We start from the raw sequence: 23,300 nt of genomic DNA, 5'->3' as shown, positions 1-23,300 counted from the left end.
AGCACCACTTACTGAAGAGATTGTCTTTCTTCATTGTATATTGTTGCTTCCTTTGTCATAGATTAATTGGCCATGACTGTGTGGCTTATTTTGGGCTCTCTATTCTGTTCCATGATCTGTGTATCTGTTTTTGTGCCTGTACCTACTGTTTTTCATTACTGTAGCTTTGTAGAATGGTCTGAAGTCAGGGAGCTCGATTCCTCCAGCTCTGTTCTTCTTTCTCAAGATTTTAACTATATTCTTGAGGGCAAGAATCATGTCTTTTTATTATTTGTATCCCTTTACCTAGCATACTGCTTTTAGAAATATTAAGTAAATGAATGAATTTATTAATATGATTCAGACCAGAGGATGCTTCTACAAAATTATTATTTTTTCTCTCTTTTGACATTCTTTGGTTTGAGGGTCAAAGTTCTTTAATTGGATATATAGGGAAGCTAATTTTCTGGCTAAAGATCTGAGTTTTAAACTCCACTGTGCCCCATCCCTCCTCCAGTCAGTCACCATGTTTTATCCCTCTATCTTTCCAGTGTCTGCTTTCTCTCCTCTTTGGCTCTATCCTAATTTTGACATCCCTCATCTCTCACCTGGACAACACCATGCCCTCTCAGCTAGTCTCCCTGTCACCACACACTTTAATCCATCCTTTCTACTGCTATCGGAGACCTTTTCTAAAACACAAATAGATCGTGTTACCCTCTCCAGCACCCCTCCCCCCAGTTCTCATTGGCTCCTCATGCAACCACCCTCAGCACGGTGCCCAAGCCCAGGCTGACTGAACGTTTTTAGACTCACGTTCTCTCCTGCATACCCCACAAGCAGCCCCTGCTCTCGCTTGTCAGTTCCTGCTTCCTCATGCCCCCACACCTCCTTGCCTTTGTTCCTCTCCTTCAGCCTGGACTGTCTGGCTCCTCTCTTGCAACCTATCAAGGTCCTTCCACACCTGAAGGCTGAGCTCAAAAGCCACTGATCTGCAGCTTTTCCGTCTCACGCTGGTCAGGATTTCTCTTCCCTCTCGCCTCTGTAAGGGTGACACTTGTTCCCCTGGTTTTCAGTTTTCACTCAGTCTCAAAGCACAGCTGGTGGTTTACCTGCCAGTCTCCCTCACTGACCACCAGTTCCCAAGAACAAGAACTGGATAGTATTCCTATTTGCCTATCAGCCATAGCAGGGACTCAATAAATGTTTATTAAGTCAATCTGCCCTACAGCAAGGTCCCTCTTAGTCTATCACATTAAAATTCCACTTGTGTTTTATATTTTAAGGTCAGTTTTATTATAATTTAAGGTTGTAAAAGAAGGTGAGAGATTGAACAAGAGCTGAACAAAGATGTTGCTTTCTAGCTTTCCAGTGTACTCTTAAAATATGTACAAATAAAACCATACCTGAAGGCTGTCTTTTCACCTTGCTAATAGTTTCCTTTGATGTGCAGAAGCTTTTAAGGTTAATTAGGTCCCATTTGTTTATTTTTGCTTTTATTTCCAATATTCTGGGAGGTGGGTCATAGAGGATCCTGCTGTGATGTATGTCAGAGAGTGTTTTGCCTATGTTCTCCTCTAGGAGTTTTATAGTTTCTGGTCTTACGTTTAGATCTTTAATCCATTTGTATACCTGTGGCGGATTCATTTTGATATTTGGCAAAACTAATACAGTTATGTAAAGTTTAAAAATAAAATAAAATTAAAAAAAAAATTTAAAAAAAAAACACAAAAAACCATACCTGAGAATAAGAATATACCTGAGAATGAGAATAAATTAAAAGGGAATCAATAGTTTTAAATCATATTGCTGCTTTGTCTTTGATTGTTGCCCATGTCCTTCTCAATATAGGCGTGGTAAATGAAATGGATTAGTGCTATTTTGTTGTTGTTATGGAACTTGTTGGAAGCCCATTCTGGGATTTCTCTTTCAGAATTACTTAGTCTGGAATGACATGCTGGAACCTGATTTTAAACAGATGTCAGTGTAAGAAAATAGATATTGTATCCTAATGGAATATGTCACATTAATTAAAATATTTTTTGCTGATGTACATTTTCTGTATAACAATACATTTTTGTAAAATGTTTTGAATCAAAGTAAAACCTTTTTCTCTCAATCTCTTTCACAGTCAACACTTCTAGGGTAGTACTGAGAGGGATGATGGGGAAGGCCAGATGGGTAGAGGATCATGTTTTGGTGTTAGATTTGTTGTTGTTGCTTAGTCATTAAGTCCCGTCTGACTCTTTTGTGTCCCCATGGACTGTAGCCCATCAGGCTCCTCTGTCCATGGGATTTTCCAGGCAAGAATACTGGAGTGGGTTGCCATATCCTCCTCCAGGGGATCTTCCTGATGCAGGGATCGAACCAAGTCTCCTGTGTTGACAGGTGGATTCTTTACCACTGAGCCACCAGGGAAGCCTGTGTGTTAGATTAGATAGTCTGTGACTTACTACTCTCCACCCCATGTGGTGGGGCAGTGAGTGGAGGCAGTGAGGTATGCTGGTGGAAAAAGTATGATATGACTTCTGTATAGGCCCATGAATTACTGCTTTTTGGCCTCACTCTCCTGTGTTTTACTAATAATAGTACCTTTGGAGCTTGATTTAGTTGAAATTTTATTTTGTTTTTTCAGAAAAGAATCTTATTTTTACTGCTTTAATTTTATTTTTGAAGGTCCAGTGGATATACATGGTTTGCCATGTCAAGGGCTCCTGTTTCATCTGTCTAGCCATCCATTTCTTTTCCTGAGAAGCAATCACTTTTACTACTTTCTTGTACTGTTCCATGGTTAGGCTTTGCATTGATAAGCAAAAAGCCAGTTAAAATACCCATTTTTGAGGAAAAACCCTTTTTTAAAACAAATAGTAGTATTCTTTATATATATTAATCTAAAGCCTTACTCTGTTCAACTGTGTGTGTTGATATGTGTAATTCTGGAGATTTTTCCATATTAGTCCATAAAATAGTTGTCTAATTCTGACTATTGCACTGTATAATTATAGCCTAACTTCTTTAACTGGTCCTTCGTTGGTGGAATTTGATGCTTCTAATCTTTTGTCATGACAAAAGAGTGCTGCAATGAATATCCTTGTATATATGTTATTTTCTACACATGTGAATATAGCCATAGGACATATTCCTAAGAGTAAAATTATTTATTCAGTCAAAATGATGTGTATTTTAAAACAATTTTGGTAGACATTGCCAAGTACCCTTCCAAAGAAGTTCTACTCATTCACATTCTTAACAGAAATGTATCAGATCAGATCAGATCAGTCACTCAGTCGTGTCCGACTCTTTGCGACCCCATGAATCGCAGCACGCCAGGCCTCCCTGTCCATCACCAACTCCTGGAGTTCACTCAGACTCACGTCCATCGAGTCAGTGATGCCATCCAGCCATCTCATCCTCTGTCGTCCCCTTCTCCTCCTGCCGCCAATCCCTCCCAGCATCAGAGTCTTTTCCAATGAGTCAACTCTTCGCATGAGGTGGCCAAAGTACTGGAGTTTCAGCGTTAGCATCATTCCTTCCAAAGAAATCCCAGGGCTGATCTCCTTCAGAATGGACTGGTTGGATCTCCTTGCAGTCCAAGGGACTCTCAAGAGTCTTCTCCAACACCACAGTTCAAAAGCATCAATTCTTCGGTGCTCAGCCTTCTTCACAGTCCAACTCTCACATCCATACATGACCACAGGAAAAACCATAGCCTTGACTAGATGGACCTTTGTTGGCAAAGTAATGTCTCTGCTTTTGAATATGCTATCTAGGTTGGTCATAACTTTCCTTCCAAGGAGTAAGCGTCTTTTAATTTCATGGCTGCAGTCACCATCTGCAGTGATTTTGGAGCCCAGAAAAATAAAGTCTGACACTGTTTCCCCTGTTTCCCCATCTATTTCCCATGAAGTGATGGGACCGGATGCCATGATCTTCGTTTTCTGAATGTTGAGCTTTAAGCCAACTTTTTCCCTCTCCACTTTCACTTTCATCAAGAGGCTTTTGAGTTCCTCTTCACTTTCTGCCATAAGGGTGGTGTCATCTGCATATCTGAGGTTATTGATATTTCTCCTGGCAATCTTGATTCCAGCTTGTGCTTCTTCCAGTCCAGCGTTTCTCATGATGTACTCTGCATATAAGCTAAATAAACAGGGTGACAATATCCAGCCTTGACGTACTCCTTTTCCTATTTGGAACCAGTCTGTTGTTCCATGTCCAGTTCTAACTGTTGCTTCCTGACCTGTATACAGATTTCTCAAGAGGCAGGTCAGGTGGTCTGGTATTCCCATCTCTTTCAGAATTTTCCACAGTTTATTGTGATCCACACAGTCAAAGGCTTTGGCATAGTCGATAAAGCAGAAATAGATGTTTTTCGGGAACTCTCTTGCTTTTTCTATGATCCAGCGGATGTTGGCAATTTGATCTCTGGTTCCTCTGCCTTTTCTAAAACCAGCTTGAACATCAGGAAGTTCATGGTTCACATATTGCTGAAGCCTGGCTTGGAGAATTTTGAGCATTACTTTACTAGCGTGCGAGATGAGTGCAATTGTGCAGTAGTTTGAGCATTCTTTGGCATTGCCTTTCTTTGGGATTGGAATGAAAACGGACCTTTTCCAGTCCTGTGGCCACTGCTGAGTTTTCCAAATTTGCTGGCATATTGAGTGCAGCACTTTCACAGCATCCTGTATCCTTCAAATTTTATTTTCTTTATGTCTTCTAACACACAGAAATGTAAATAGAATTATAAGAATATCAATAGGTCCAAGTTGGATAGTCAGCAAAGATGTTTTTATTTGAAGTGTCATTTGAACACAGATAAGCAGAGAAAAATACTTTGAAGAAGAAAATTGGAAACTGTTTCCTTGATCTGAGGAAACATTTATTCCAAAATAGAATCCAAATAGAGTATCAGCATGTAGTAGGTGTTCAATAAATTTGTTGAATAAATTCTGTGCCTCTACTGAGTTTTTCTAAGTTCTCAGTAATAGGATGGGCTTATTTAAGGTTTCATTAGTGGCAACAAGAGCATATATTTAAATGACACTTATTTCTGGGATTCTTTTTCAAAATATACATCTTTAAAAAAACCCATGCCACTTGATTGATTATTTGGCTTATCACTTGCTGGTTGTATGGGAGAAGTAAATACAGACTATACATTATTAAAGGCAAATTTATTTCTTAGAGTGAAGTTCTAAAATTAAGTTTAGAAAACATTTAAAAGAAGAGAAAAACACCACTAGTCCTCTAATTCCAGCATTTTGGCATATTTTCATCCAGTCTTTTTTCTCTTGTGTTAGTATGTAAATGTGTATATGTCATATACACATATCTGTTATATGTACACATGGAATCATCACTATATGTTTTATAGAATTGTAATCACAATGAAAAAAATTAGAATGAGACTCAATATTATATCATAAGCTTTTTGTTATTTTTATTTTATTTAAAAAATTTTATTTTTTGGCCACATCATGGGGCTTGTGGGATCCTAGTTCCCCAACCATGGATTGAACCCTCACCCTTGGCAGTGGAAGCACAGAGTCTCAACCATTGGGCCACTGGGGCATTCCCTTTTTGTTATTTAAAAATAAAAAAGTTTATTTATTTACATTTTTGGCTGTGCTGGGCCTTTGTTGCTGTACCAGCTTTTCTCTGGTTGCAGTGAGCCAGGGCTATTTTTCAGTTGCAGCACACTGGCTTCTCACTGCGATGGCTTCTCCTGCTGCAGAGTGCAGGCTCTAGGGCACACGGGCTTCAGTAGTTGCTGCATGTGGGCTCAGCAGTTGTGGTCTCCGAGCTCTAGAGCACAGGCTCAATAGTTGTGGTGTAGGAGCATGTGGAATCTTCCCAGACCAGGGATCGAACCTATGTCTCCTACATTGGTAGGCAGATTCTTTACCACTGAGCCACCAGGGAAGCCTCTTTTTTTTTTTGTTGTTGTTGTTATTTTTAAATGAACTTTTAATCCATTTAATGGTTTCCTAAAATTTCACCAAATGGGCATACATTAATGTATTTAATCATTGCCCTGTTGTTCAACATTGGGTTGTTTTCAATCTTTTGTTGATATAGATCACATTGTGATCAGCATCATCTTCTGTTTCCTTATAATGTGTTTTTAAAATGGAATCCTGAGTCCCAAGGGTATGCACAGGTTTAAGGTTCTGCTTTGACTTGCTTCTCTTTCTACTATTCATGTGTACTGATCTAATCTGTCCCTGAAGTTTCAATTACTCTCGATGTGCTGAAGACCCACAAGCCTGTTTGTTCAGACTAGACCCCTTTCAGTGCTCCAAGCCTGTATCCAGCTACCTGCTGTACATCTTTCCCTAGATTTCCACAAGCATTTGAGATCCGTTGCCCCAAACTGGACTCTGATTTTCCACCAAATCCTCACCTCTTGGTAGATGCCAGATCTTGGCAGGTGATACCCCATCCACCAGCCAGATGCTCTAACCAGAAATGGAATCATCCTAGGCTGCTCTCTTTTCCCTCTGACTTCATCATCTACATCTCACTGGGGTCCAGTGAGTGCATCTTTCCTCATTTCTCACGTGTGGATTTCCTCTCCATTCTTGCTGCTCCCCCAGGGTGATGGTCCTGCTGTAGTTTCGTGACTGATCCTTTGTCTGACACTCCTGTTCAACTGACATTCAGAGATCAGTCATTTCCTTCCCAGCTTTGAAAGCTCCCAATGATCCTTCCCTTAAAAGGCCAGCAATTACCGAGTGTTGGTCAAACTTTTCCATCAAAATGCTCCGAGGAGGCAAAAGCAACATAGACTCTTAAGTCCATGACTTCTTTGAAATCTTTGTTTTACGTTCAAAATTCATGTGACTTGTCTGGTTGCTCAATTATGTATTTGTGTTTGTTCTAACATAAAATAATAATTCCCCTTCTGAAATCTTCAAATGAAATTGATATGCCCTGAAAGGGTGCTATGGCTTTTTGGTGACTTTCTCTGGGATGTGTATCTATAAGCATATAACCTCAGTTCAGTTTGAAAGGCACGGCTTCTAGGATCAAATCTATAGAGCCCAGCACAGCCTTGAAATTCAGCATGTCCTTCATGACCTGTACACTGGGACCTTCTCCTGCTTCATCTCTCACCTGTCCTTCTAGGCATCCTGTGCGCTAGCCACCCAGGGTCACCTGATGCTCACATCCAAGCCTGTTTAATGTTGCATGATGTACTTAGTTGCTCAGTCATGTCCGACTCTTTGCGATCCCATGGGCTGTAGCCCGCCAAGCTCCTCTGTCCATGGGGATTCTCCAGGGAAGAATACTGGAGTGGATTGCCATGCCCTCCTCCAGGGGATCTTCCTAATCCAGGGATTGAACCTAGGTCTCCTACATTGCAAGCAGATTCTTTACCGTGTTGCATATTCTTTTTTTTAAAAAATTTCGTACATAGACTTTATTCATGTTCCTGCACAAAACTCTGTAATTTATATTCTAATGAGTTTAAGACTCACATGAAAACAGCTACTTTTTTCCTTTACTTACATTAAGGAATTTGAATTATTAAATATTTATAAATGATTAAATGAATTGAGAGAGACAGTATTGGCCATGATTGTTTTTGAAACTGAATTGCTATTAAAATATAACAAAAACTTCAAACAGAGCAATTTATTACCTTCATGGACAGAGGAGCCTGGTGGGCTGCCATCTATGGGGTCGCACAGAGTCGGACACGACTGAAGCAACTTAGCAGCAGCATACTCTATTTTGATGAAAAACTATTTTAAAATTTACATTAATATGTAGTTGAAAAATTTCATTTATTTTTTCTCAAGAATCTTACAAATTCACTATACTTATGACCTTGTAAAATAACTTCAAATATTGTGAAAGGTAGAAATGAAAACCACAGCCTAAGAACTGGTGATAATTTTTCATATCATAAATCATAATTTTTAATAGTGCCAAGATATTAAATCTATTTTCACATGTCATTAATTGCCTACTTATTCTTCTCCAGAACATACCTGTTTCCTCTACCTGAATTCCCTTGTAACTCTAAGTCTTTGCTGTGTTTACCTTTGCCCCACAGTTCAGTCTACCTGATGACAAATATATTTTTAATTTTTAAATCTGCTATTATCTCTTCTGTGAAGACTTTTCTGACTTCATCAAATAGCACTGGTTCCTTTTTCCTTTATAGCCTTACTATACAGATCTTCCCAGACTTCAGTGAGGTTACATGCAGATGGCATTAAACCCATGATAAATTGAAAATATTCTAAGTTGCAATGCATTTAATACACCTGAACTACAGGGCATTGTAGCTTACTTAGCCTAGCCCACCTTGAATATGCTCAGAACACTTACATTAGCCTACAGTTGGGTAAAATCATCTAACACAAAGCCTATTTTATAATAAGTTTTGAAGATCTCATGTAATTTATTGAATAATGTACTGAAAGTGAAAACTGGTTTTCTGGGTATACAATAGTTGCAAGTGTATCAGCTGTGTGGCTGACCTACCCACTGTCACTGCACAACATCATAGGAGAGCATCATACCACGCATCACTGGGCGTGAAAACATCAACATTCAAAATTTGAAGTATATCCTTCATTAAATGTGTATTGCTTTCACACCATTGTAAGGGTGAAAAATTGTAAGTTGAACCATCATAAGTTGAGGATCATCTGCATGTGTGTATGTCTCTCTAGACCAGTGGTCCCCAACCTCTTTGACACCAGGGACTGCTTTTGTGGAAGATAATTTTTCCATGGACCCGGGTACAGGGGGTGGTTTTGCGATGATTCAAGCACATTACATTTACTGTGCACTTTATTTCTATTATTACATCAGCCCCACCTTGGATTATCAGGCATTAGATCCTGAAGGTTGGGGACCCCTGCCCATACTATGTATATCTCTAACATTTTGCTCCTTTTTTCTTCTGTCCCTCCCCCCCCACCCTTCACTCTTTCTCCTTTGTCATTCTTCTGTTCACCTGCTTCAAGCTCAAAGATTTCTAAACACCATGAGGACAGGGAAACTGTAGGATTCATCTCTACTTGCTGGGTGCCTAGTCTAGTGTGGCAAAAAGAATGCATGTGGTAACCTTTTCTTTTTTGAGTGAATAGAAGAATGAATGGCATTCTGGATGTGCGATCAAACTGCTTTCTAAAACCCACTCCAGTGCTCTTGCCTGGAGAATCCCAGGGACAGGGGAGCCTGGTGGGCTGCCGTCTGTGGGGTCGCACAGAGTCGGACACAACTGAAGCGACAGCAGCAGCAGCAGCAGAAAAGCCCCCAGAGGTACATGCTTTCCCAGTTTTACCATTGTTTCCAGCTTAGGTTATCACATCAAATAATTTGGCGAATAATTTAATGGATGACATGGTATCTTGTTTTACTTTAATATTGTTCTTTGATTACTGGGAGGTTGCCCATTTCATCATATGGCTTTATCTTCATGAATTATGACTGTTTTTAAAATCTCAGCCTCTAGAGGCTTTTTCTTTACGTTTTATGTGGACGCTTAAAATCACTTTTTACTATGTAATGTTTGATTCTGAAGTGTTTATGTAAAAATGATAGTAAAACTTTCTCTGCTTTATTTACTGCAAATATTTTTTTCTCACATAGTTGCTTATCTTTGGTTCCTTAAACAAACACTTAGTTCTTTATATAATAAAGATATGTTAACATTTAGAATTCATTGTCGTATATGCCATGGTTGTCAATGGGAATAATATTCTTAGGTCAGACTTTTTTAAAGTTATATTTTAAAAGCAGTGTTTTTAAATGGAAAAGTATTGGGTTGGCCAAAAAGTTTGTTTGGGTTTTTCTGTGACAGCATACGGAAAAACCCGAACGAACTTTTTGGCCAACACAATATAATTTGAATCCAAATATCTGTCTTCAACAGGGCTTCCCAGGTGATTCAGTGGTTAAGAATCCACCTGCCAATGCAGGAGAGGCAAGAGATGCAGGTTCGATCCCTGGGTTGGGAGGAACTCCTGGAGTAGGAAATAGTAACCCACTCCAGTATTCTTGCCTGGAAAATTCCATGGACAGAGGAGCCTGGTGGGCTCATGGGGTCAGTTCATGGGGTCACAAAGAGTCAGCGACAACTGAGCATGCACCCACATCTGCCTTCAGCAATCAATACCTGCCCTCAACAATCCATTTGATATAGAGAAACCAGAATAATTATCTTCAAAGTTCATTAGGTCATGTCACTTCTCAATTCAAAACTTGCCAGTAATTTTTTTTTCCATCCCATTCAAAACATCATCCCAAGTCCTTCCTAAGATACTGGACCTACATCATCTCCCCTGTGTCTGCTTCTCTGACGTTATCTTCTACCTGTCTCTCCTTCCTCCTCCTCTCTCAGTTCCAGGCACGCAGCCCTCATTGCTCTCCCTTAAAAGATGCTCCTGACTCAAAGATTTTATACTGTTTTTCTCTCTACCTGCTTTTTCTCCAGCCCTCCTTCACTCTCAAGTCTCATCAGATGAGATCATCTTCCCCATGTCACCTAAAACAGTTAACCCACCCTCACCCTGTCACTCTCTATTACTTTCCTGGCATTTGTTTCTTCATAGCATGTATGACGCTTGACTTTGTTTATTGCTGTTCTCTCAGTAATTAGCTCAGCAAATAGTGGTTACATAAATGAATGAATGAATTTGGTCACTCATCTGATAACGTCTGAGATGACAACTATATAAAATATAATTGGTATTTTTTCTTAGGTTGTGAAATAAAGTCTTTTTTTTTTCTTACAACTTAGAAATACTACTGGCCATCATCAAAAAATGAACAAACAGTACGCGCTGGAGAGGTTGTGGAGAAAAGGGAACCGTCTTGCACTATTGGTGGGAATGTAAATTGATACAGCCACAATGGAGAACAGTATTGAGGTTCCTTAAAAAAACTAGGAATAAAAAATACTACCATCATTAGTATCAGTTATTGCTCTGGTTTAAATATTTGTGGTTCCCCCCTCCCAAGTTCATATGTTGAAATCCTAATGCCCAGTGTGATAGTGTTAGGAGGTGAGGCCTTTGGGACAGAATAAGGTTATGAGGGTAGGGCACTCATGGATGGATAGTGACCTTATCAAAGAGAACCCAGAGAACTCTCTAGAACCTTCCACCAAGTGAGGACCCAGAGAGAAGCTGTTACTTATGGACCAGGAAGCCCTCGTAAACTATGGATCTGCCTGGAACATGATCCTGCACTTGCCAGCCTTTAGAACTGTGAGAAATAAATGTTTGGTTTTTGTAAGCCACTTCATCTCTGGTACAGTTGACCCTTGAGCAACACGGGTTTTCAATTGCATGGGTTCCCTTATATACAGATTTTTTTCAATAGTAAGTCCATAGCACTCCATGATCCCTGGCTGGTTGAATCCTCTGATGCAGAACCTTTGATGTGGAGGAGCCGCAGATAAAGAGGGCAGACTATATGTTGTACCCGGACATCCAGCTGTGTGAAGGGTTGGCACCCCTAACCCCCATGATGTTCAAGGGTCAACTGTATTAGGCTCTGGCAGCCTGGATAGACTAAGATAGTTATTTGTGGGAGACACTTAATAACTTCTGGACCACTAGGGTTTTGCAGTTCTCTAGGATTTTTTATGGCTGGGGAATGCTGCTGTTTTGTGTAATTTGGGGAATGCTGTTCAAAAAGACGGTGTGAAGGCAAGGTAACTGCCCATGTGCTTCATGTCATTATTCAGCAGATCACAGCTTTTCAATTATAAAAAGTGGTAGATAAAAAGAATATCATTGTTTTCCTATTTCTTCATGTAAGAATAGCATTCAAAAGAGATTGCTTTAGTAATAGAAAAGTTACTTCAAAAGGAGTTTTCATTAAAAATAAGCATATACACAGAAAGGAAACAGGAATCTGAAAACAAGGGAAATAACAACATTAGTGACCCAGAAGGAAGCTAATAATGTAGTAATGCTTATATAATGTTAAAAACAGTAATGAGGACCCAAAAATTCAAAGCGATTAGATATGCATGAAATTTATGAAAATAAAAAATTACATGACTTGTCAAATGCAAATGCTAACAGCTGGAGGAAAATGATCAGAGAGATATAGTTTGTTTCTAGTGAACTCAGAAATCCAATAATGCTGAAGAGCAGCCAGCATAAGGGAACAAGAATAAGTTGATAAAAACCTTAAAATCCTCACTCTTATGCCCAGCATGGGCTTCCCAGGTGGTGCTAGTGGTAAAGAACTGCTTGCCAATGCTGGAGACGTAGAGTTTGATCTCTGGGTCGGGAAGATCCCCTGGAGGAGGGCATGGCAACCCACTCCAGTATTCTTTCTGGAGAACCCCATGTAGCCTGGTGGGCTACAGTCCCTAGGGTAGCAAAGAGTAGGATAACGACTGAAGCGGCTTAGCACACATGCCCAGCACAAGACTAGAAGTCTCCTAAAGATTTAGCAGCATGGGAGGCTTACCTGCTGAAACAGGTACAATAAAATTACTGGACTAAAAAATCAGTGCCAAATGAAAAATCAGGAGGTCAGTGTCCCAGGAACCAAGGGAGTAATTCTGAAACGTCCATCGTGCCTCACTTCATGCTACTTTCTTCACTGATTTTCAAAGATGAGCTGTTCATAAAAGGTTTCTAAACTTTGTGATGTCATTTTCAAAAGCTTCAACAAAGATATCTGAGCATGATGTTGGAAAATACGTTAAAAAATAAACTAAGATATTTTCATCCACCTTCTAATTCCTACGTATTTATTCAGAAGAATGATCAGAGAAATAAAACAATATATCATTTTGTGTACAGTACACCCATGCAATCAATATCAAATGTTATTTAATTTGTTGTTACAAAAAACTAATTTTTGGATGCACCTTGTACAAAGAACATGAAATATAAAATAGGGAGATGAGGTGAGTTTTACATATAATCAGTATCTGGATTAGGAAAAACTGGATTTACAAGTAATTTGCCAAAAGGTAAAATAAAATAGCTCTTTTTAGTGGTGGATTATTGGGAAATGTGTTTGAATTATGACAGAAGAAAATGAAGTGTTTTTTTGCATTTTCCTAAAGTGTTAGAAATAGGAGGATTTGCAGTTTAGCTTTGTGCTCTTCTATCCTGGAAAGAAATAAGGTGCTCAATACATTTGTTTTGATTTAAAATTAGATTTATATACATACCACAACCTCTTTATCCACTCATCTGTCAATGGACATCTAGGTTCCATGCTAGATGTCCATGCTTCCATGTCCTGGCCATTGTAAACAGCTGCAGTGAACATTGAAATACATATATCATTTAAAATTATGGTTTTCTCAGGGTATATGCCCAGTAATGGAATTGCTAGGTATATATATATGTGTGTGTGTGTGTGTGTGTGTGTGTGTATGTAATATTACTCAGGCATACAAAGAAATGAATGTGAGTCAGTTGTAGGGAGGTAGATGAAACTAGAGTCTGTTATACAGAGTGAAGTAAGTCAGAAAGTGAAAAACAAATATATATTAATATACATATGGAATCTAGAAAAACGGTACTGATGAGCCTGTTTTCAGGGCAGGAATAGAGATGCAGACATAGAGAACAGACTTGTGGACACAACAGGGGAAGGAGGGGGTGGCAGGAACTGAGAGAGCAGCACTGACATATATACACCATCACGTGTAAAACAGGTAGTTAGTGGGAAGCCCAACCCAGTGCTCTGTGACAAAATAGAGGGGTGGGATGGTGGTGGGTGGGAGGGAGGCTCCAGAGGGAGTTTCATTTCAGTTCAGTCGCTCAGTTGGTTCCGACTCTTTGCAGCCCCATGGACTGTAGCATGCCAGGCTTCCCTGTCCATCACCAACTCCTGGAGCTTGCTCAAACTCATGTCCATTGAGTTGGTGATGCCATCCAACCATCTCATCCTCTGTCGTCCTCTTCTCCTGCCTCCAATCCCTCCCAGCATCAGGGTCTTTTCTGATGAGTCAGTTCTTCGCATGAGGTGGCCAAAGTATTGGAGCTTCAGCTTCAGCTTTAGTCCTTCCAATGAGTATTCAGGACTGATCTCCTTTAGGATGGACTGGTTGGATCTCCTTGCAGTCCAAGGGACTCTCAAGAGTCTTCTCCAACACCACAGTTCAAAAGCATCAATTCTTCAGTGTTCAGCTTTCTTTATAGTCCAACTCTCACATCCATACAGGACTACTGGAAAAACCATAGCCTTGACTAGATGGACCTTTGTTGGCACACTGCTGTCTCTGATTTTTAGTATGATATCTAGGTTGGTCATAGCTTTTTTTCCAAGGAGCAAGTGTCCTTTAATTTCATGGCTGCAGTCACCATCTACAGTGATTTTGGAGCCCAGGAAAATAAAGTCTCTCACTGTTTCTATTGTTTCCCTATCTATTTGCCATGAAGTGATGGGACCGGATGCCATGATCTTAGTGTTTTGAATGTTGAGTTTTAAGCCATCTTTTTCTCTCTCCTCTTTTACTTTCATCAAGAGGCTAAATTTTTAGTTCCTCTTCACTTTCTGCCATAAGAGTGGTGTCATCTGTGTATCTGAGGTTATTGATACTTCTATTGGCAATCTTGATTCCAGCTTGTGCTTCATCCAGCACAGCATGTCACATGGTGTACTCTGTATATAAGTTAAATAAGCAGGGTGACAATATACAGCCTTGATGTACTCCTTTCCCAATTTGGAACCAGTCTGTTGTTCCATGTCCAGTTCTAACTGTTGCTTCTTGACCTCCATACAGATTTCTCAGGAGGCAGGTAAGGTGGTCAGGTATTTCCATCTCTTGAAGAATTTCCACAGTTTGTTGTGATCTACACAGTCAAAGGCTTTGGCATAATCAATAAAGCAGAAGTAGATGTTTTTCTGGAACTCTCTTGCTGTTTAGATGATCCAACAGATGTTTTCAATTTGATCTCTGGTTCCTCTGCCTTTTCTAAATCCAGATTGAACATCTGGAAGTTCATGGTTCATGCACTGTTGAAGCCTGGCTTGGGGAATTTTGAGTGTTACTTTGCTAGCGTGTGAGATGAGTGCAGTTGTGTGGTAATTTAACATTCTTTGGCACTGCTATTCTATGGGATTGGAATGAAAACTGACCACTTCCAGTCCTGTGGCCACTGCTGAGTTTTCCAAATTTGCTGGTATATTGAGTGCAGCACTTTTACAGCATCATCTTTTAGGATCTTAAATAGCTCAACTGGAATTCCATCACCTCCACTAGCTTTGTTCATAGTGGTGCTTCCTAAGGTCCCCTTGACTTTGCATTCCAGGATGTCTGGCTCTAGGTGAATGATCACACCATCATGGTTATCGGGTCATGAAGATCTTTTTTGTACAGTTCTTCTGTGTATTCTTGCCACCTCTTCTTAATATCTTCTGTTTCTGTTAGGTTTATACCATTTCTGTCCTTTATTGTGCCCATCTTTGCATGAAATGTTCCCTTGGTATCTCTAAATTTCTTGACGAGATCTCTAGTCTTTCCCATTCTATTGTTTTCCTCTATTTCTTTGCACTCATCACTGAGGAAGGCTTTCTTACCTCTTCTTGCTGTTCTTTGGAACTCTGCATTCAAATGGGTGTATCTTTCCTTTTCTCCTTTGCCTTTAGCTTCTCTCCTTTTCTCAGCTATTTGTAAGGCCTCCTCAGACAACCATTTTGCCTTTTTTCATTTTTGGGGGTGTGTGGTTTTGATCACTGTCTCCTATACAATATCACGAACCTCTGGCTATAGTTCTTCAGGCACTTGATCAGATCTAATCCCTTGAATCTATTTGTCACTTCTACTGTATAATTGCAAGGGATTTGATTTAGGTCATTCTGAATGATCTAGTGAATGAATGGTCTAATATCCCCAGAGGGAGGGGATATATATGTGTGTTTGTGTGTATGACCGATTAGCATTATTGTATGGCAGAAACCAACACAACATTGTTAAGTGATTATCCTCCAGTTTAAAAAAATTAATTGGATTTACCTAGGTAGTGCTCGGAGAAGGCAATGGCACCCCACTCCAGTACTGTTGCCTGGAAAATCCCATGGACAGAGGAGCCTGGTAGGCTGCAGTCCATGGGGTTGCTAAGAGTCGGGCGCGACTGAGCGACTTCCCTTTCACTTTTCACTTTCATGCATTGGAGAAGGAAATGGCAACCCACTCCAGCGTTCTTGCCTGGAGAATCCAAAGGACAGAGGACCCTGGTGGGCTGCCGTCTATGGGGTCGCACAGAGTCGGACACGACTGAAGCGACTTAAGCAGCAGCAGCAGCAGGTAGTGCTAGTGGTAAAGAACCTGACTGCCAATGCAGTATCCTTGCCTGGAGAATCCCATGGATACAGGAGCCTGGCAGGCTATAGTCCCTAAGGTCACAAAGAGTCGGGTACGAATGAAGCGACTTAGCACATAGCACACAGAACATATTAGAATCACCATTAACAGAGGTGGCTGGAATCTCAAGGATCTAGTTTGATCACCTAGTTGACATTTAATCCATCACTCTACTCAGAATTATCGAACTCTTGTCTGTACATCTCTGATGATGTAAATTCACTTGGACTCCTATTGTGCATTCCATGCCTCTGAAACATTTGATGTGGAATAGTCTCTCCCTTGGAGAAGGCAATGGCACCCCACTCCAGTACTCTTGCCTGGAAAATCCCATGGATGGAGGAGCCTGGTAGGCTGCAGTCCATGGGGTCGCTGAGGGTCGGACAAGACTGAGCGACTTCACTTTCACTTTTCACTTTCATGCATTGGAGAAGGAAATGGCAACCCACTCCAGTGTTCTTGCCTGGAGAATCCCAGGGACGGGGGGGCCTGGTGGGCTGCCGTCTATGGGGTCGCACAGAGTCGGACACAACTGAAGCAACTTAGCAGCAGTCTCTCCCTGAGCTTACCTGGAGGGCAGACTCAGCACTTGCCCATAGCCCCAAACAGCAGACCCAGTTCCGCAAAGCCTTAGTAAGTGAAGTAGATGGTGCTGAATCTGAACAATGGTGGTGGTTATGGAATACATACTGAAGACAATTTATATACTTCACAGCAAAATTTAATTAAAATCCTCATTAGATATCTTGGGATTCCAAACCCCTTTCTAGATATCCTAGCAACATTGCCTTTCTTTCCTTCTCCTTGCCCCAGTCCTTTGAAGTTTCCTATGTCTTGGTAGCAGTGCAACCCGGGTTCTCAGCTAGAACAGCTCTCTAAAAACTAAAGCCCTTCAGCTGCAGAAATTCCCAGAAAGTCACCCAGTGACCTTCTCTTGTACTTTCCCAGGCATTGGCTGGGAACAACCACTAAGTGGCAGTTTCCCTTTTCATCTCAGGTGATCTGTCAAAATATTTGCCCTGTCAAAACATACCCCTCTTATTTTGATAGAGTGAGGGAGTGTTGGGAGGAGAAGGGCATATGTGGAGAGGTGCATATGTGATTGGCTCCTACAAAATGTGGTTCTTCTCCATATGACATGTAATTTACAATATTAGGTAATGGAGTCTGCTACAAAGAGTAGTTATGTTTTAGTAAATGCCTAATTTCATCCTAAATGATAGTTAAAATTCTTTAACAGTTTAACTGTAACAGTTTTATTGAGCTATAATTACATCCCATAAAATCCACTCTTTTGAAGTATACAGTTAAATGAATTTTAGTATATTCATTATCATTACCACTATCTAATTAAAAAACATTTTCATCATCTCCCCCCCAAAACCCTTACCCATTACAGTCACTACCCCATCTCCCTCACCCTTGGCAACCACTTATCTACTCTCTGTCTATGGGTTTGTCTATTCTGGACATTTATATATATAAATGGAATCATACAATATTTTTTATTTCATAACTAGTTTATTTTGTGTAGCATTCACGTATGAGTTATTTTATGGATGTGTGTTTTCATTTCTCATGGGTATATACCTAGGAGCAGAATTGCTAGGCCATATGGCTACTCTGTGTTTAACTTTTGAGAAACTATTAAAACATTTTTTCCAAAGTGGCCACATCATTTACATTCCCACCATCAAGTATTGAGTTCCAGTTTTTCCATACCCTCACTAATACTTGCTATACTTTTTTTTTTTGTATTATAGCCATCTTAAAAAAAAAAAGTATATTTGCTTAACAATGTTGTATTAGTTTCTGGTATACAACAATGTGAATATATGAATACATATATATACTGCAAGGCAGCTATATGTATACATATATTCCTTCCTTCTTGAGCCTCCTGCGCATACTCCCATCCCACCCCTCTAAGTCATCACAGAGCACCAAGCTGAGCTCCCTGTGCTATATAGCAGCTTCCCACTAGTTACCTATTTTACACATAGTAGTGTATATATGTCACGCCTACTCTTCCAGTTTGTTCCACCCTCCCCTTCCCACCTTGTATTCACATGACTGTTCTCCATGTCTGCCTTGAAAATAGTTTCATCCGTACCATTTTTCTAGATTCTATACATATGCATTAATATACAATATTTATTTTTCTCTTTCTGACTGACTTTGTATGACAGACTCTAGGTCCATCCACATCACTACAAATCACTCAATTTCATTCCTTTTTATGGCTGAGTAATATTCTATCATATATATATATATTTCAGTTCAGTTGCTCAGCTGTGTCCAACTCTTTGTGACCCCATGAATTGCAGCACGCTAGGCCTCCCTGTCCATCACCAACTCCCGGAGTTTACCCAAACTCATGTCCATTGAGTCGGTGGTGCCATCCAGCCATCTCATCCTCTGGTGTCCCCTTCTCCTCCTGCCCCCAATCCCTCCCAGCATCAGGGTCTTTTCCAATGAGAAAACTCTTCGCATGAGGTGGCTAAAGTACTGGAATTTCAGCCTCAGCATCAGTCCTTCCAATGAACACTCAGGACTGATCTCCTTTAGGATGGACTGGTTGGATCTCCTTGCAGTCCAAGGGACTCTCAAGAGTCTTCTCCAACACCACAGTTCAAAAGCATCAATCCTTCGGCACTCAGCTTTCTCCACAGTCCAACTCTCACATCCATACATGACTACTGGAAAAACCATAGCCTTGAATAGACGGACCTTTGCTGGCAAAGTAATGTCTCTGCTTTTGAATATGCTGTCTAGGTTGGTCATAACTTTCCTCCCAAGGAGTAAGCGTCTTTTAATTTCATGGCTGCAGTCACCATCTGCAGTGATTTTGGAGCCCCCCAAAATAAAGTCTGTCACTGTTTCTACTGTTTCCCCATCTATTTCCCATGAAGTGATGGGACCAGATGCCATGATCTTCGTTTTCTGAATGTTGAGCTTTAAGCCAACTTTTTTCCTCTCCACTTTCACTTTCATCAACAGGCTTTTTAGTTCCTCTTTACTTTCTACCATAAGGGTGGTGTCATCTGCATATCTGAGGTTATTGATATTTCTCCCGGCAATCTTGATTCCAGCTTGTGCTTCTTCCAGCCCAGCGTTTCTCATGATGTAGTCTGCATATAAGTTAAACAAACAGGGTGACAATATACAGCCTTCATGTACTCCTTTTCCTATTTGGAACCAGTCTGTTGTTCCATGTCCAGTTCTAACTGTTGCTTCCTGACCTGCATATAGGTTTCTCAGGAGGCAAGTCAGGTGGTCTGGTATTCCCATCTCTTTCAGAATTTTCCACATATATATACACACACATGCATATATATATATGAAAAATCTTCTTTATCCATTCACCTGTTGATGGGGTACATGTGTGTTTTTGAACAATGATTTTTTCAGGGTAAATGCCCAGAAATGGGATTTCTGGGTCATATGGTAGTTCTGTTTTTAGTTTTTTAAGGAACCTCTGTACTGTTCTCCATGGGTGATAAGTCGCTTCAGTTGTGTCCAACTCTTTGCGACCCCATGGACTGGGGTTGCCAAGCTCCTCTGCCCATGGGATTCTCTAGGCAAGAATACTGGAGTGGGTTGCCATTCCCTTCTCCACTCTTCTCCATAGTGGCTGTATCAATTTACATTCCCACCAACAGTACATGAAGGTTCCCTTTTGTCCACACCCTTTCCAGCATTTATTATTTGTAGATTTTTTGATGATGGCCATTGTGATTGGTGTGAAGTGATACCTCATTGTAGTTTTAATTTGCATTTCTCTACTAATTAGTGATGTTGAGCATATTTTCATGTGTTTGTTGGCCACCTGTATGTCTTTTCTGGTGAAGTATCTGTTTAGGTCTTTTGCTCATTTTTTGATTGGGGTTTTTGTTTGTTTGTTTGTTTGTTTCTTTGATATTGAGTTACAAGAGCTGGTTGTATATTATGGAGATTAATCCTTTTTCAGTTGTGTCATTTTAAAATATCTTCTCCCATTTTGAGGGTTGTTTAGCCATTTTAATGGGTGTGAAGTGGTACCTAGGTGTGCATTTTCCTTATGGCTAATGATGTTGAGCATTTTTTTATGTGCTTATTCCAATTTGTATATCTTCTTTGGAGAAATGTCTGTTCCCAAATAATTTGTGTGTTTAAAATTTGGTCATCTTTTTATTGTTGACTTGTAAGAGTTCTTTTAATATTCTGAGTTCCTAATCAGATATATGATTTGCAAACATGTTCTCCCATCTGTAGGTTGTCCTAATAGTAATTTAAATTTAGGCAACACTTGAATTATTCACAGATTAAAGCTTAGTATGGGATTCATCCAAACCCTTTGGTTTTCTCCTGGATTTATTGCAATTTGGAAAATTATGTACTCACAGTATTCTCTAAAAAAGAGTGCATAGAGGAAGGAAAAAACAACAACACAATGTCTAAGAGAGTGTATGTGCTCAGTTAACTTTGGCAAATGAATGAATGAAATTTATTCTTGGTTCCTACACTACTCTGCCTTGTTAAGTCCCTCTGCTGGACTTCCAGAAGAGTGATATTTATTTTATAGCCTGAAAGCCCCTGGGGCGTGCTCTAAAGTATTGGAAGTGAAAGTACTAGTCACTCAGTCATGTCTGACTCTTTGCCACACATGGACTCCTCTGTGCATGAAATTCTGCAGGCAAGAATACTGGAATGGGTAGCCATTCCTTTCTCCAGGGGATCTTCCTGATCCAGGGATTGAACCTGGCTCTCCTGTATTGCAGGGAGATTCTTTACCATTTGAGCCGCCAGGGAAGCCCAAGTATTGGACAGGTATACCTATTTCCATGTATATGCTCTAAGCTGTATTTTCCACATTGTATTCAGACTGTTATTTGCATGTCCACAGATTTTTTTTTCATGATAAAACCATAGTTTCATGTTCTCATCTTTTTAAGTCTGAGACTCACTAATTTCAGAGAAAGAAATACTGGTTTTTGTCAGTTCAGTGTTGACTCTATAGTGTTTTCACTGGTCTTGGGCTTTTCTACATTATAGATATTTATTTGGAGGTTCACTTAGGATTTGATTTCAGGTACCAGGATGCCCTTGATCCTGGTTCCCTCAGTGAAGCAGATGGATTAGACGCTGTGAGGGAGGAAGCCACAGCTGCCTGCCGGTCAGATCAGCTGAATCCACTTGAGAGACCTTGGTGGGGAGAAAGGTCCAGCCACACCTGCATTCCTGCATCACCTACAATGGTCCACCAGGGTCATTTTGCCACTGACATTTGACAAAATCCCCTGCACATCGTGAGTGCCAACTCATGGGAAGAATCAGAATGATTCAAACATGGAGAGAATCAAAGGAATTCCAGCTGGGACTGTAGTTTGGAACTAAGGAATCAGAGAAGGTGCATGGCTGAAGGAAACAGTCTGGAGAAAGGAGGAAGCACAGGGGAGCGAGCCGCTTCTTTGTAATTGGATATAATCAAGGGTCTAGTTTTACACTGCAGAGCTGGCTGGCCTGCTAGTGTGACTTGACTCAGTTACTATCCTGGATGCTCACTCAGGTGATTGTGGGCATCTTGGCCATACCTATGGATGCGGGCACCTGGCAGCTACTGAAACAGCACACATAATTATGAGCTTGCAAAAAGTTCCCATCTGAGAGATGGAAAAAAGGGAATTTTTAAAAGTTAGTGATCTCAGGGAGTTAATACGAATAAGTTTGCTTTCTCAGTCCAGGTTGAAGAAAAAAAAATCTAAATAGGCATCAATAGTATCACTTTATAGTGTTTTTTTAAAAGATTTTTTTGGTGTCTATTGAATTTGTTATAATATTGTTTCTGTTTTATGTTTTTGTTTTTTGGCTGTGAGGCATATGGGGTCTTAGCTCCCTGACTAGGAATTGAACACATATTGGAAGGCAAAGTCTTAACCACTGGATTACCAGAGAAGTCCCCACTGTATAGTATTTATGTAATGCTTTTCTTTCTCTCATAAGTGCAAATACTTTAAAGCTTATTTCATGGCTCATCACCACAACACTCCCCTGAAGGAAAGAGGTAGTTTTACAAACAACTGACCTGAGGCTGAGGTGAACTGAGTGTTCTGGAAGGTGGGGAAGAATGGTTGGGTCACTGAGATGTCAACCCGTTTGGAGCTAGGACCGAATCATCTTTAAACATATGTTAAGTCCTTTAATTCCCTTAAGAACCCAATGAGGTGGGTATTATTATTATTACTAATTTGGTAGATTGGAGAAAATCACCCAAATCAATCTGCTAACAAGAGTAGAATGAAATCGTGAAAGTGAAGTGAAGGTATTTAGTCGCTCAGTCTATCGACTCTTTGCAACCCCATGGACTGCAACCCCTGCCAGGCTCCTCTGTCCATGGGATTTCCCAGGCAAGAATACTGGAGTAGGTAGCCACTTCCTTCTCCAGGGGATCTTCCTGACCCAGGGATCAAACTCGGGTCTCCTGCATTGCAGGCAAATTCTTTACTGTCTGAGCCACCAGGGAAGCCATCTATCTGTGATATTCTAAACCATATTCTTTCTGCTTTACCATATTCTGATTTGCCAGTCCTAATGGATTAAAGAATGTTCTATGGAAGGAGTCTCAAGCACACCCAGTTATCCTGCCTGATGCTGGTGGAGATGGGAGGAGTGGCATCTGGTACCGAACCAAAGCCTCACAGAAGGAAAGACTGTGATGAGCTTCATTGCTAAGAGACTCTCGTGAGACATGCTATTGCACAACGCTCTGGTCTGTATTTTGAGGGCACTAGGGAAGGACTCTGAGAAAGGGTAGCTCTTTACAGCTGCATGTGGCTTACACTTGTTTCCCTCCCCGCTGTTGCCAACTAGGATACCTAGCAAAGTAAACCAGAATATATCGCTTGCCCCCAAATATGCCTCTTTGACATAAAAATTAATTTGAGTCCAAGGCAATTGAGCAGCAGCAAATGCAGAAGTTCTGTTCACCTTCCCCTTTTCTGCCTAAAGACAGGATATAAATTCTCCTACTGGAGAC

General features: G+C 40.4%; 1 protein-coding gene across 1 annotated transcript in view; it reads right to left on the bottom strand.

Moving 5' to 3' along the window:
- Window positions 1–23,300, bottom strand: part of CPA6 (carboxypeptidase A6) — a 309,275-nt gene that overhangs the window by 26,871 nt on the left and 259,104 nt on the right. The window lies entirely within an intron of this gene.

This window comes from Bubalus bubalis, chromosome 15, assembly GCF_019923935.1.
Source record: "Bubalus bubalis isolate 160015118507 breed Murrah chromosome 15, NDDB_SH_1, whole genome shotgun sequence".
In the NCBI taxonomy this organism is placed as follows: domain Eukaryota; kingdom Metazoa; phylum Chordata; class Mammalia; order Artiodactyla; family Bovidae; genus Bubalus; species Bubalus bubalis.
Note: the sequence above shows the minus strand (reverse complement) of the source record. Positions and strands in the feature narration are given on the sequence as shown.